General features: G+C 39.2%; 1 protein-coding gene and 1 non-coding gene across 2 annotated transcripts in view; both read left to right on the top strand.

The window, feature by feature from the left end:
• Positions 1 to 16,850, top strand: part of TMEM230 (transmembrane protein 230) — a 768,807-nt gene that overhangs the window by 696,634 nt on the left and 55,323 nt on the right. The gene's annotated exons all lie outside the window — the stretch shown is intronic.
• Positions 10,050 to 10,182, top strand: LOC126019325 (small nucleolar RNA SNORA51). The gene has a single exon (XR_007499052.1). It is a non-coding gene; the product is annotated as a small nucleolar RNA SNORA51 (small nucleolar RNA).

Consider the following 16,850-nt stretch of genomic DNA (forward strand, 5'->3'; position numbering starts at 1 on the left):
TTAAAATTCAAATTCTATTCAAATTAAATTACATTTCCTGGAGCCCCCAACTGACCACCCTAATTGAAACCTTATATGAAATTGTCCCCCTCCCAGTTTCCCTGACCTCTTGGCCTTCTCCCTGATGCCAGAACATTCCCTACATGTGGTAATTCTACCAGAGAACAAGCTGAACTTAACGTCTCTAATTCTACTTGACAACCAGTGGGATATTCAGATCTTTATTTGGAAACTGATCCTGGTCCAAAAATGTGCCAGGATCTGTCAGCATTCTCCAGGGCCAGGATACCCAGCTCGGACTTTCTTTCCTGAGAAATCACAGATATAGAAAATGATCTTGAGCCATACACTCACTCAGCAGCCTGATTTGGGGTATCTGAGGAGGCAGTCAAAAGACCTAAAACTCCTTTTTACTGTGAGTTCAGTTCTTTTTGCTGAAGGCACTCTCTATTCACAAAATACTTCCTGATTATTTAGGGTTCCTGTCTCAAAACCTTTGTGAATAATCTGGGTCTCGTGTGTCTTGCATCTGAGCCTCAAGCTATCTAGTTGTCACTCTTATTGTGACAGGAAATGAAGAAAATCCATTCATTCTACAGTGGAAGAAATAAATGGTGGGTTCTCGACCCTTGCTCTCCACTTTCTACAATAGAGCTTGCTCTTTTTTGATGAAATCAGATTGCAAAATATTTATGCACAGGAACTGATAGAGTCTGGAATCTCAGATGAAGTGCATTTTCCATTTCTGTTCCAAGGATTAGAGTGTGCCGCTAAGAATGTAGCATGGAAGAGATATAGATGCTGAGAGTTCTGATGGAGAAATAGGTTTATTCATTTACTTAATTCACCAGTTCCTATACTTTTAGTCTGTTTGTCTTTTTAGTCTATTTGTCAGAGGAAGGTAGAAAGTGCCTTGAAAGTAAAAAAATCAGATTTGGGGGGTCAAAGGAGGCTTCCTAGGGAAGATCAGTTGTGGGGGTGGGGTGGGCATTTTGGTGCCATATTCAGCTGTGCTCAGGAGCTATTCTTGGTTGGCTCTGTGTTCAAGAGTGATTTTTAGTGGCGCTCAAGGGGATCAGATCTGGTGCCAGTGATTAAATTTGAGCCAGGCATATGTAGGACATGCATCTTAATATCTATAATATATATTCTGCCTGCCAAGGTAAGAATTTTATTCATTTATTGTTGATTTAGATTCTGTGGCTTATATTACTACTACTACTATTATTATTATTATTATTATTATTATTATTATTATTATTTTGAATTGGGGGCTATTCCTAGCAGTGTGAACTTACTCCTGGTTCTGTGTTCAAAGATCACTCTTGATGCTCAGGTGACTATATAGGGTGCCAAGGATAGGACTAACCAGTGTACTATTCCTCTAGTCAGAATACTATTAAATACTGTTAATATTTTTAAGAAAGAAAAGAAAAGAAAGAAATTTGAGCAGGATGGTGAGAGCTTAGCTAATAGAGGTAGTGATCATCAGAAGGACAGAGATTCCGAAGTTTTTACGTCTAAAGAAAGGCTATCAGAAAAAAAAAACAACAGGAAATGAAACAGCAGAAAAATTTTATGCATATTTCCCTGAACACTCATGTCACAGAATTATAAGACAGGGAGTAGTTAAGAAGAATCCATGGTTTGTATATGAAGGCAAGAAAAGAAGGATGTTCTGAAACAACATGTGGTATGTGGGAGCTTGTTAGAAAGGCAAAAGACCTACTGAATTGGCAGCACTGAGGAGAAAGTCTGGAGTTCTGGGATGTAACACAGACTCTGAAAATTCCAATGTCAATAAACACCCAGAAACACTGTCCTTAAATCACAACCTCAATCTATTCCAACCCACCTCTGTGGCCCTTGGTAATCTTTATGTCTGCAGTTGGACACAGCTTCATTCCACTCAGCATTGCCTCCTTCCAATTTCCCATTCTCCATGCATGTCAGGGCTGCCCAGAGCTTCTCACTGAAAAATCAGTCTGATTTGGAATCTCACCTCCCTGCATACCACTGAAGACATCCCACTTACCCTCAGACCTTGGGTACTTGCTAGTCTGATCAATAATTTGGCTCCACTAGAAAGGACTACAAGGTAAGAGATGCAGTGACAGTGGCAGGAGGTCTCTGCTCAGCTAAATGAACTTACCTTTATTATTACTCCCAAAGATGGCAGGACCAGGCTTTAGAACCTATGTGCCTGGGCTTACATCCTGCCCTCATCTCCCTGGCTTGGGGACCATATGAGATGCCGGGGGATTGAACCACAGTCCATCCTAGACTAGCGCATGCAAGACAGATGCCTTACTGCTTCCACCACTGCTCCAGCCCCTGGAAAACAAGTTATTAAACATTCTTACACCAAGCACTGTAATTTGAGTCTGGAACATCCAAGTTCCTTTTCCACAAACTTCTCTAAACAAAATCATAAGAACGTTTCTACAAATATATATATATATATAGTTCAAAAATAAGTTTGCTAAAGCATTATTATAATGAGCACTGTAATAAGAGTCTAGTATCCAATTCCTTTTCCATCGACTTCTATGACAAAGACAATAGAACATTTTTGCAGACATAATTTGAGAATAAGTTGCTAAATAATATACACAATTAAGCATCACAGCAATTGGGAAACATTTACTAGGATAAGTGAGGACCATTAAAAATCTAACAACATTATGCATTTCCCAGAACTGCTCAAACTAATTTTAAGCCACTAAAATTGGATGCATAATTATCTGTTTGCAATGGGGCATAGAACAAAAGAGTAGTTATTAAGATCTATACAGGTGGAACACACAGTTGAACCAGCAATATTGTGACTGGTGCAAATAGGGTCAAGAGATTAACCTAGAAGAAAGTTGCAGGAGGTTCTGAAAGCAGCTTCTCTTCAGTTGGGCTCCAGGTGGGCTTCGATTCTCCATCTCCACCTTGTGTGGTAAGCTGCTGAGGTCTCCTGAGATGGAAAAGTCTTTGTTACCTGGATCGGAATCTGGGTGGGGGGACCTGCTCATCTCCCTGCTATTGTTCCCCCTCCAATGAAAGCCTTGGCTTCTATCCCATCAGTGACCTCGATAAGCTGCTGCAGGTTGGGGTGGGGTGGGTTGAGGTCCTCGCACAAAGCACCTTTGGTAGAAGAAAGGCAGTGGGTATCAGCCTTTAACTGAAAAACTTGTCACCACTGGGAAGGCACCTTCTCCTGTTGAAGCATGTATGTAGGAGAATCTCTAAAAAGTCTGGCATATGTAGTCCAGAGTGAGAAAAGCAGGTAGATGGACCAGAGCAGCATGAAGCCATTTAGAAGGGGGCCATATGCACCAATGTTCCATATGCACTGCACATTTAGTCTAGTTTGAAGGGACCATTATGGTGATAATCCACCAGAGGGTCAAGTCACTCATCATCATTCGGTCTTCTCAGGTCCTTGGGTCGCTGTTCTGGTGCCAGTTGTGAAATCACAATGGGATTGATGAAAAGAAAGAGGAGGTTAGAGGAATGCCTTTGTTTTGGGGTAAAAGCAGGTTGTGATCTAACATGAGAATGAATAAATTAACAATTTGGAAGGAGTCTGGATAAAAATATATTATTTTGATCATCATGATATCATATATATATATATATAAACATATATATATAAAAGAGTGAAGGCCAGAGTGATAGTACAACTAGTAGGGCATTTGATTTCCACTCAGCTGACCCAGAGTTGGATCCCAAGATCCTGTATGGTCCTCCAAGAACTGTCAGGAGTAATTCCTGAGTACAGAGCCAAGAGTAATCTCTGAGTATCACCAAATGTGACCCGAAAATAAAATATATATACATGTATATATATATACATATATGATTTACTTATAATTAGGCCTTCATTCTCCAATCTCTCTTCACTATTACTGGTCTGCAATATAGCTAGTTGAACAAGTAGACAAAGCAGTTTTGTATAGAACAGGCTCTATTCCTCCCCATAAGTCTTCATTGACTCACCTCCCTCACTATCATCAATGTTAACACCCCACCTTCTCTTTAAAAGCAAGAGGACTCTTTACTTTTAATGGACTTGCACAGATAACAGTAGACCACTTGGTTGAAGTTAGTGGAAGACAAGGCCTTTTCAAGTGAGCTCTTGCCTCTCCTAACCCCTCAAGAGACTTCCTTGTGGAACTTCTGGATCTGAGGAGTTCAGATGGAAACATCTTGCATGCAAAGTTCTAGTAGCTCTCAAGTTGCCTATGTGAGCCACGTTCACAGTCTTCACCTCAGAAAGTCAAATCACTGTTTTATTTGCACCTTAAATACTGCCTGGGGTCTCTCATCTACATTGAGTCTAACCAAGAATGGGCTTGGTTTGAATTTCCTGCCGAATTACCTAGTCTTCCTCTGCTGTGTCCTACTTCTCAGCATATCCTCTTTCCTCTCGCCCTTCCTGATCTCTCTTGTACTTGTTTTCCAGGCAAGGAAAATCATGCTTTGGGGAGCCCTAAGAACAGAATAGCCCTGAAGAAAAGGCTTTGTTCCCATTTCTGATTTTCTACTTATGATGTCAGTAAGGAAATAAAATTAAGTAGCAAACTTCTCATATCTCTTTGACAGCTTTTATTGTGTTCTCTAATGATTAAAGCATGTATGACCAATATATTGAAAAGAATATATAAAATACAGAAAATAAAGCTACACTATGCCTTCACATAATCAAAAACATTGTTAAAATTTTTGTATTTTTCATTTGAGTAGCTTTTTGTTTAAACGCATTCATATTCTTTGATTCATAGTTGCATAATTACAGGTTCTGTAATTTAACACTTTCAAATACAGATTTTAATAAAATAGTAATGTTACTTCAATAAGCAACATGTTTGTTCGAAGCTGGAGAGATAGTACAGGTGTTAAGGTACTTGCCTTGCAAGCAACCAACTTCAGTTCAATCCCCTGCACTGCATATGGTTCCATAAGAATCAGCAGGAATGAGCCCCGAGCACAGAGTCAGAAATAAGACGGGATATTACTGTATGTGGTTCCCCAAACATATATATACATATATATATATATACATAAACTCAATGAATAAGTTTAAATGTACAATAAAAATTAACATGTATTGAATATTTCTAAGTGTCAGAGCTCTTGTTAGATGCTGGGATATGTAGCATAAGAAGACAAAGTTTTGGTTTGGTTTGGTCTTTGGGCCACACCTGGTGACACTCAGGGGTTACTCCTGGCTATGCACTCAGAAATTGCTCCTAGCTTGCGGGGACTATATGGGATGCCAGGGATCTAACCCAGGTCCGTCCTGGATCAGCCGCATGCAAAGCCCTATAGCTGTGCTATAGCTCCTGTCCCAAGAAGACAAAGTTTTGTATCCTGTAGGGCTAACAATGGGAGTTATCTCTTTAACAAATAAATAGAAAAATAAAATTAAAATGAGATATTAGATTTAATAAGGTGAGAGAATACTATGCAATGTGGAATTTTTGCATAAGATAATATATAACCCAAATTGAGAATATAGGAAAACGTTTTCTGAGAAAGAGACATTTCACTTGAGAAACAAAAGATAACTAAAAGGTAACAAGTATAAAATGGTAAGATGTCTAATTAAGTGTTGCAGATAGGCTTAGGACCCTAATGTTACATAACAATTATAACCAGAAATTTTTAGTAGTTTGCCATCTTTTTTTTTTTTTTTTTTTTTTTTGGTTTTTGGGTCACATCCGGCAGTGCTCAGGGGTTATTCCTGGCTCCAGGCTCAGAAATTGCTCCTGGCAGGCACGGGGGACCATATGGGGCGCCGGGATTTGAACCGATGACCTCCTGCATGAAAGGCAAACGCCTTACCTCCATGCTATCTCTCCGGCCCCTAGTTTGCCATCTTTAATTTCTCTCTCCAAATATTGGCTATGACTGGGATATGGCTTATCTTGTTTAGGCTGAGCTCTGCTTGACTCCAAGCTATAGATTCTGAGAGTTTTCTGGGCTGCTCTGTACTCTTATTCAGAAGCAAATAACTATGGGGATGTACTCTTCTCAAGGTAGATGATGAAGATAAAGAAAGCCACCACAAACATCTCAGCTCATGTAAAGCTTTTATTGGCATTAAGTCTAGTAACCGGATAGTCAGCCAACTTTGTGCCTTACCTCTTCCTCAGAGAGACTTTGTAAACGGCACCTATTTGAGTAAAGAACTGAGAACAATAATATGCCTTATCTTGTAGGCAAAAGAAAGAAAGAAACATGCAAAAGTAGGACAGAACTAGGGAAAAATGTCACCATGACAGAAGTACATAGAGGAGAGGAGTCACAAATAATGACTTTAGAAAGACTGTAAGATGCTTCATGGGCTACTCCTTTAAAACTTAAAAGTTTCTCCTCACTGCATTAGAGTCAAGCTGAGAGTTTCAAAGCAAGAGAATGATAAGACAGATGGTGTAGCTATGGTTCTTAGAGCACTCTTTCTCACACCATGTTCTACTGAAATACTCAAATCCCAAGCTGCCTTAGAGCTAGAAATAATCATATGATATAGTAGTTTATGATGACATATATTTAAGTTTGATATAAAAAGCTCTTTATTTTCTAATAAAGAGACAAATTTAAGGAAGTTGATCCTTTGCTCTTTCTCCCATTCTGAAATGTAAATGTAATGCCCGGAAATATAGCAATTATGTTGTGGCCATGAGGACATGAATAAGAATGGCACAGCAAAGTACTGGAGCATGAATTTTGTATACAGAAAGCCTGGGTTCAGGTTTTGATCTTAGAAGTGATTCCCAAGCTTTGAGTTAGAGGTAGTTCCTGAACACTACCAAGTCTGACTCAAACACCCCCCCAAATAAATAAGCAAATAGTTGATCATATGACTCAGGCCATATCAAATTAGATTAGTGAGATCTCATACCTCATAATGAAATCTGAAGATTATGGAGGGTTGTGCCTGGAGGTGGTGATGAAGATAGTCAGAAAGACAAGAGTGTACTGTTTATGACTTACACATTGATAGAAATAGCTCTACTGAAGGCCCCTAGGATGGAGGGGCCCAAATCACAGTATTATTTGTATTGGTGTGGCTATGAAACAACCCTCGCAGGAAACTGTATACAGAAAAGAACTAACAAGAAATACATCAAAAGCTACATGAAGTCAATTAAATGCAAATTTAAGAACAGAAACCAAGAAGAGCGACACCTTTTATATTGGGCAACAACAACAACAACAACAAAGCACATCCTTGCTACTTTCAAATACCACCAATACTTTATTCTTTTTTTTTTTTTTTGGTTTTTGGGTCACACCCGGCGGTGCTCAGGGGTTACCTCTGGCTGGCTGCTCAGAAATAGCTCCTGGCAGGCACGCGGGACCATATGGGACACCGGGATTCAAACCAACCGCCTTTGGTCCTGGATCAGCTGCTTGCAAGGCAAACGCTGCTGTGCTAACTCTCCGGACCCCCAATAATTTATTCCTATTGTAATCCAGATGCTCTGCTAAATGAACTGATGCTAATAATGCAAAATGTTAAATGAACTCACACACGACTTGCTTTAAAGATGGTCTAGAAATGGAAAAGTTAACAAAGGTTGTAGCTATTTTAGATCACAATTAATCCTCAGGATTGGCAGCTATACTGATAGAGGTTTGTAAGGAAAAAAAAACACTATGTCCATCCAAAATGGGAATAAGAAATAAACAGAAACTTCCTCAAAGAAGAAATACAACTGGTCAAAAGGCGCATGAAAAAATATTCCACATCATTAATCATCAGGAAGATGAAATTCAAAACAACGAGATAGCATTTTACACAATAGAGACTGGCACATGCCACAAAGAAGAAGAACAGAGTCATCATGTTCATACCAGGCCAGCTCTATAGACTCACTCTTTTCTCTAAAGAGCAGTGAAAAATTATGAGTACATTAGCCATGCAGCAGAAAACTGGCAAACTTGGGAGGAGAGGGTGGAAGAAGCCCCTACCCTGCTGAAGCCATGCCTGCTGCATACATCACCCAAATCGTCACCTTTCCTATGGCTCTGCCTCACCATTCTTCTATGATTCTCTTCAGGAACACGAAACTGACCAAACTTCGGGTATGACTATTTTTTTGAGCTGATATAACCAGGACTTTCTTTGAGCAAGTGTGGGCACCCTTCACCCACAACCTCCTTGTTCTAGGAGGCCTGGTAACTGAGAACATGACCCTAAAAGCCACAGAATCAATAATAGTGTTTTGACTTTCTAGACTTTATTTTTTTTGATGCTGTCATCTCTATCGGAACACACCAAATTAATAGAATGGAATTGACTTCATTAGAGATGCTTTTATTTTCACAAATTTGCTTGCCACTGTACTTTTTTTCTTTCCTATTTTTATTAATAATTTTTATTTTGACCAAAGTGGATTACAAATCATTCACAGTAGTATTTTAGGTACATAGTGACATTGAATCAAGGGCATTCCCACCACCAATGTTGTCTTCTCTCCACCCCTGTTCCCAGCATGCATCCCATATCCTTCTTCTTTTCCCCCAAGGCTGCTAGTATAAGTGGTCCCTTCTGTGTCTAGCCTGTTGTATATTGGGTATTGATTCTTCAAACAGAATCACATAACTTGAACCATCTTGTTCTGTCTCACAAATTGAGAGGGAAATAATGGAGGGCACCAAGACCAAATAGTTGTATGAACATTGAGTAGAAATAAAAAATGATCAGACTTAAACACCAAATCCAAAACCAACTACAACAGAATCAATGCCCAATTTTTTCTTTTTTTTAAATTCATTCTATTTTTTCTTCTTTCATATTTCTATTCTTTTTTTATTAACTTTGCTCTCACTTACCTTAAAATGTATTATGGCCAACTATATGATAAATTTTTTAATTAATTAAAAAATGAACAAGAGGAGCCGGAGAGATAGCATGGAGGTAAGGCGTTTGCTTTGCATGCAGAATGTCAGTGGTTTGAATCCCGGCATTGCATATGGTCCCCCGAGCCTGCCAGGAGCGATTTTTAAGTGTAGAGCCAGGAGTAACCCCTGAGCGCTGCCAGGTGGGACCCAAAACCAAAAAAAAAAAAGAAGAAGAAGAAGAAGAAGAAGAAGAAGAAGAAGAAGAAGAAGAAGAAGAAGAAGAAGAAGAAGAAGAAGAAGAAGAAGAAGAAGAAGAAGAAGAAGAAGAAGAAAACAAAATGAACAAGAACATATAGTATGGCACAAATGTAGGTAAAATGGAAAACAGTATGGATATTCCTCATAAAACTAGAAATTGAGTTTCCATATGACCCAAAAAATACTTCCCCTAGTAATATACCCCAGAGGCCCCAACACACAATGCAGGAAAGGTGTCTACACACCTATGTTCATTGAAACACTATTTACAAAAACCAGAATCTAGAAACTCAATTATCCAAGAACAGATGAGTGAATAAAAAAGCTGTGGTATACACATCCATGTATAGGAAAATCTCATGACTTCATCTCTTCTGATGGCTGCATAATATTCCATTGTGTATATGTACCATAGTTTCTTTAACCATTCATCTATTGAGGGGCATCTAGGCTGTTTCCAGAGTCTGGCTATTGTAAATAATGCTGCTATGAATATAGGTGTGAGAAAGGGATTTTTGTATTGTATTTTTGTGTTCCTAGGCTATATTCCTAGGAGTGATATATGGAATCTATTATGCTGAGTGAAATAAGTCAGAGGGAGAGAGATAAACACAGAATGGTCTCCCTCAACTATGGGTTTTGAGAAAATAAAAAGCATTTGTGTAATGATTCTCAGAGACAAAATAGAGGAGGATTGGAGGGTCCAGCTCCTCACATGAAGCTCTCCACAGGGATCATCTAGTGCAGTCCCAGAAATAACTACACTGATAACTATCATAACAAAATCTGACTCAATGAGGGAAGTAGAAAGTGTCTAGAGTACAGGCCTGTGTGGGGTGGGGGAGGAGGACACTTGAGATATTGGTCATGGGAGTGTTGCACTGGTGAAGGATTTTTTATATATATACATATATATATTAAAAAAATAAAAAAAAGAAAAGAAAAGATAAGGCCTCCCAATTCTTACCACAGGCTGTGTTCTTTACACTGACTGCATAGAAAGAGGAGGTACAGTAAATGCACCCCATATACACCTCAACACAGGTCCTTTGCCTGGTCTGTATTGTGAATTGGGAGACAAAAAAGCTGTGGTATTCTATAAAATAAAATATTATGCAGTTGTTAGGGGAAAAATGAAGTCATAAAATTTTCTTATATATGGATGGATATGGAGAATATTATGCTGAGTGAAATGAGTCAGGGGAAGGGATAGATATAGAATGATTGCACTCATTTGTGGGATTAAAAAATAAGTATGGCAATATTACCCAAAGGAAATAGAGACAAAGACCAGGAGTACCAGCCCATGGTAAGAAGCTTGCCACAAAGAGCAAGGGAGGAAGTTAGGGCAGTGAAGGAAACACTATTTCATAGATAGTTGGAAATGATCACTCTGGACAAGAACAAGGTGCTGAAAGAAGATAAAGTGATATGCATAATATCTTTTCAGTAAACGTTTTGCAAACCATAGTGTATAAATGGAAAAGAGAAATAGAGAAGAAAAATATGTGCTGAAATTATTTCACAGTTGGTAGGACATTAGCCTTATAAGCAGCCAACCTGGGTTTAATTTCTAGCATCCCATATGGTCCCCTAAGCCTTCCAGGAGTAACCCTGGGCTTGGGTTTTCTTTTTGAAGAGATGGGTTTTTATTTTGGATCACTTGGTGTAACCCCCAAGAAATAGGATTAATGATACCATAAGCTCTTTATTTGTTTTGACCTTGATTTATTTGGAGTGGGGGCATTTTTTTAAAACATGTATTGAAGATTGTTTAAACATAAAATGGATTTTAACTTATCTGAGAGAATGGTTATTAGCTTAATATTTATTTAAATCCAGTCTGTAATAGTATTCCTGGAGAAGCAAGAGCTTGGGTGTATACTACTACTGGAAAACCTAAGACTAACTTCAGATTGCATCTAAATCCTACTTCTGGGACTGAAATACAATGAAATAACAATTAAAAGTCTGTATTTCTGAACTGAAGTAAAAGGGAAAGAGGCTGTTCATAAATGAGCCAACATCTATAGTAGATGTTACACTTCGATCACCTACCAACAGCAGTAGTTAACCTGGAAGAGATTGTCTGAAGAATAAAAGAGGCTAATATGGTTAGGGATGGGGGGAGAATGGTAGGGTAGATATAGAGTAAACGACAAGGTTATTTATAATATGTTTCTTTTACTCGGGTGATAAAAATAAGCTGCTTTTGTTGGATGGTGGTGGTGGGTGTGCTGGTCCCTTCATGTGGTACCCAGGAGATCCAGGGCCCCTCCAGCAATTCTCATTCATTCCTGTTGATGGATTAATGCAAGGGCCTAAGGATTCAGTACTTTTCTGACCTTCTGGTTACCAGTATACCCAGGCTTCCCTCACAGTCATGGGGGTCCCAAGGCTTCACCTACCAATGTTCAAGAAACCATGTAGTGCTGAAACTATAACCCAGGAAAGGTACATGCTAGGTATGTACCCTCTCACAGCTCCTGATTTTTGTGTTCATTTTTTTTTAGGTCACCATCAATTTGGATTTTTTTTATTTGTCCCTAAATTAATTCTGTGGTGATACAAATGAGATGAGCTAATTTGTGCTCTAAAATGATCTCAGAATTTTTTTAAATAAATGAATTGTAGGAGGGAATATAAGGAGAAGCAAGGAGACCAACTTGGAGACAGTGAGAATAATTCAGGCAGGTGATGAAAGGTTCTTGGCTACAGTAGAGATAGAGGTGAATGGATAATATTGAATAATGTATACTTTAAAAAAAATTGATCACAGATAAATTAGCTGCACAGTGGAAGGGGGTTAGGGGATATATGGAGAGAGTGGGAGATGCCACATTATAGTCCCAAGTGTTGGTGGTGAGAGATAATAAACACATGTGTGTGCATTCAAACACACACACAGAGGACAAAAATTGCATGATGTGGCCACACTGACTTTACCAGTGCCATCAGGGTTTGCATTCATAAGGGAATAACAAAATACCCAAACTAGTGGTTTAAAAACAACAGAAAAATCTGAAATCTGTTATCAGCAGGTCTATGTTCTCTGTGCTTGCTTCTGAATGTTCTGGTCAGCCTTATAATACTTCGGTTGCAGTTACTTACCCATCTCTGCTTCCACCATCACAGGGCTGACCTTTCTCTATACATTTAGCTCCATGTAATATTATCTATTTTTCTCTGGATATGTCTGCTTTTTATTGGTATACCAGTCATTAAAGTAAACACCCATCTACTACTCATCTGACTTCATCTTTTTTCATTTTTTTTTGTTCTGGGGCCACACCTGGTGGTATTCAGAGCTTATTTCTTATTCTGCACTTAGAAATCACTCCTGATGAGCACAGAGATATGGGATTCCAGGAATAAAACCCAAGTGATCCCTGTGTAAGGCAAGCACCCTATATTCTATGACTCTACCCCCTAATCTCACCTCTTATTGTACAGTCTCCTAAACAGTGTCCAAAAAACCCAAGGGCCACTTCCAGTGATATGAAGCCACCAGGATGCACTGTTCCATGCTTTTCCAGTGATACAGGGGCTGCCACAACTATATCCAGCAGTGCTTGAATGTCATGTGGTAAAAGAGGTAAAATCTTGGGGCCTTGTGCATGCACTGCATGCCCCCATCACTCTTGAATTATATACCTGGGTCCTAATCTGACCCAATCAAGATTACATCATCAAATAACCTATTCCCAAATAAGAGGTCGCCTGACTGAAAGTCTCTGAGGGCAAGGGGTTGTACTGTACCAAGAATTTCCCAGCAGGCCCAGAGTTCACTCCTAGTGACACTCCATGCAAGTCAAATGGTCCAATCACATCAACCTGAAAATACTCCAAATGCCCTTCAACAGGTGAATGAATGCACAGTGGCCCATCTCTACACGGTGGAGTGCTGCTCTCTCATGAAAAGGTGTAGGCTACTGATGCACATAGTAAGCAGGAGCAAAAGACTGCATGCTATGTTAATCCATTCAAATAGCAATTTCAGAAATATGGAGCTAGAAGTAAAAAAGCCTGTTGTTACAAAATCCAGAAAGAGTTCATGATTACTCAGGGAGATGTGGGTGCTGGTAGAATGCTTTAATATCTGAATTATTATAGTCAGAGTTACATGGTTGCCTGCACATGTTAAGGTAACTGACAATAAAAATGACTTTTTTTAAGTTTATGTTTGTGTTCAAGCCTATTAAAATTTCAGAGTTTATATGTATGCTATGCTTTTTTGTTTTGTTGTAAGCCATACCTGGCATTGCCTAGGCTTTACTCCTGGCTGTGAACTCAGGAATCATTCCTGGTTGGCTTGGAGAATCATATGGGATGCTGGAGATAGAACCCAAGTTGGCTGCATGCAAACAAATGCCCTATCCATTATTATATTGCACTAGCTCTGTTCATGCTCCATTTTTAAAAAAACTTTTATTGGTTCCCCACCAAGAATGTGAGTCTTTTAGACTCCTTTCCTCCACATGCTCTACATATGAATGCTCACTTTGCCCCCAGGCAGCAGATCTGTAACTCTGCCTACATGGAAATGATGTGCAAGGAAATCAAATTGATTACATCTTCTGCATTATCATCAAGCTGGTGTTTTGATTGCTACTGTTTGGATACTTTGATCTCCCCAGTTATATCACACTTAGAGCAGTATTGGGGAAAGAGCTTGATTTATAATCACCTTAAACATCTAACACTTCAGAGCCAAGGTCTGGAGCTTCGACTCATGAACACAAAAGTCTAGCATTTGGGGTCAAAGAGACAGTGTCTTTGGGCTCAGTCCAAGACTAGATCACAGTCCTTAGACTTTGCTAGATGCAGCAGCTCTTGAAGAAGGAATTGTATGTTGCGGCTCTGAAGAGGGACCATATTTTTTGCCCTCCCACGCCAGGGATGTAGGAGAATTTTTATGGTCCAAAAAACCTTACAGGAAAGAAGTTCAGCAATGACTTTCTCAAAGATAGCCTAGATTTAAATAATAGCTAAGCAGCTTCAGGCTGTTATAACAAAAGGTAGAATCATTAGTAAGCTGAAGAGGTATCTTATCGTAAAAGCTTATAGAAGGTAGGGGCAGATTTGAGAGGATCTTAATAAAGGTGTGTAGAATAGTTATCATAGCTGTAGGTATAGAAAGAAATGTAAAGATAAGAGTCTCCAAGGAAGGTACAAGAGAGAAGAGACACCAAGCAAAGCTGGGAAAAGCATTCTGATGATGGTCAGATAGTTGAGATTTCCTGATTCAGGATAGAGAAGGTAGATGGAAGTTTTTGTTCTTGGTCAACTTGATTGAACTGGACTCTTGGTTTCCCAAAAGTTTCCTATTTGGTTCTAATTTAAACTTAGCCAAAGTGGGCTGTGAATGTGGTTCAAGTGGTAGACTTAAGGACTTGGATTGAATCTCTAGATTCTCCAACTGTGACTCTTGTACCAACCTCAAGCTCCCTGCACAGCAAGATCTGAGTACCACTAGACTAAGCCCCAAGACAATAAAATAAATAAAAATTAAACAAATAAAGGAGGATGCAGAAGAGACCTGAGAACTCTTGTGGAGGGAAGAAGGCACTGGTTAGATTGCTGCTGAAACATTGTGTATCTAAAACCCAATGAATAACTTTATTAATCATGGTGCTTAAATAAAATTTTAAAGTAGTAATAATAAATAAACAAATCTAGTCAGAAAGAAGATATGCACATAATTAAATATTAGTAGTCAAGCAATGACTATTGCTCTCTAAACTTTGTCAGTCACCAATGGGACCAAAAGGTACCAGATTGTTCTCCCACTCAACTTCCAGTTCTTTGAACTGCTTACTATGGTCCAAATGTTGACACATTATCCAAGACTGGAGCCAGAGAGAGAATAGCAGGTGGAGTGCTTTTTTTTTTTAAAAAATGTGTATTTATTTTGATTTTGGGGCACACCTGGTGGTGCTCAGGAGTTATTCCTAGTTCTGTGTTCAAAAGTCACTCCTGGCAGGCTTGGGGTGCCATGTGGAATGTCAGAAATCAAACCCAATACATCCAGGGTTGGTCAACTGCAAGGCAAATGCCGTAATGCTGTGCTATCACTCTGGCCCCAGAGTGTTTATTTTTAATGTGGCCAATCTGGAGTTCAATCCCCAGCATCTGTATGGTTCCCAGAGCATCTCCAAGAGTAATTCTTGAATACAGAGTCGTGAATAACCCCTGATCATTGCTGGGTATGATTCTAAACCAAAATTAATAAACAAAATATTACCCAAAGCTGTCTGATAAAAGGAACAAGGAAAGAAATATTAGATCTCTATGAATAAAATAGAATAGAATAGAATAAATAGAATAGAATAGAATAGAATTCCATGCTATAGAGAGCCAGGCAGTAGAAGAATTATTGTAGAGGCATACATTTATGGCTCTGGGGAAAATGAGATGACCCAAGGTTGATCCTTTCTCTGGTATCTCAGAACCCTGTGGATTACCTGTAGCTTCAGATCAAGAATCTCATAAGTAACCTGTCCATCTAAAACAGGGGTCTTCAAACTTTTTAAAGTGGGGGCTGGATTACGGTCCCTTAGAGAGCTGGAGGGCCTGACTATATGAGCTACTAATTCCTACTCACACTGCACATATCTTATATAAATAAAATGAAAACCATTTATAAATAAACAGATCACGCACCAGTATTTCAATGGGAACTGTGGGCCTGCTTTTGGCTAAAGAGATGGTCAATGTCCGGTTCCATATTTGTCACTGCCAGCTGTAACAAGTGATGCAAGTGGGCATCAGTTAATCTTGATCTGGTTGGAGATTTCAGATGTTTCATTCTTGAAAAAGTCTGTTCACAGGCATAAGTGCTACCAAAGATGGTTACCATTTTGAGTGCATGGTTCCTGATATTTGGATATACATTGAGTGTATATGCTGGCAGGTATCTTGGCAACCAAACAGCACTCACTGCTGGCGGGCCAGATCAGACTCCTCTGCAGGCCGCATGTGGCCCGTGGGCCATAGTTTGAAGACCCCTGATCTAAAACACATGTGAGGATAATGGATATCTCTTCTAAACAGGGCTCTTTGAGCCTGATACATTTAATATAGTTATTGACAAGAGGAGATAGAGATTTAATCTCTAAATAAGTGGGATAGAATTCCCCCAGAAACAGCTTGAGACAGAATTTGGTAGAGGTACCTAGCTCACTGGGGAGATGGTCCTTCAAGCACCAGTGGGAGATGGAGAAATGGAAGAGGAAGGGAAAAACTATCAGGAAGGGGTACTTGTACAGGCAACAAGACTCAATTCTGCAAAAATAGGTGTGTCCTACTTGAATCTAAGGAAGCTGGGTTATCTATCTACCAATTTCCTTCATCATTTTTTTTGAGAGCACAGCTCCTGTGGACTTTAGCTTCCCAGCACTTCAGCTATTGACACTTTTAACCAATCCCACAATCAATCTGGACATTCTCAAACAACAGAAAAAAAATACTCAGTAGAACAATGTAGATGCCTGGAAGAAGAAGTTGTCAACAACACCGTTGTCCTGAGAAAAGCTAGAGGATGCCCATAAATCTTCTCTATTTGGAAAACAAAGTTTCCTAATTAGCCTTTCTCCCAGTTGAATTTAGTTCTCTTGTTTTAGCTCAACTGACTTTGCCTGAGGCTGGCATCACACAGAATCTGTAACCAAGATTTAGTCCCACTATTTTCCCTCCAGACACCATTGTGCCTTTGTGTTTGCTACATTTCAGCCATGGTAATGTACACTTGG

Source organism: Suncus etruscus, chromosome 9 (assembly GCF_024139225.1).
Source record: "Suncus etruscus isolate mSunEtr1 chromosome 9, mSunEtr1.pri.cur, whole genome shotgun sequence".
In the NCBI taxonomy this organism is placed as follows: domain Eukaryota; kingdom Metazoa; phylum Chordata; class Mammalia; order Eulipotyphla; family Soricidae; genus Suncus; species Suncus etruscus.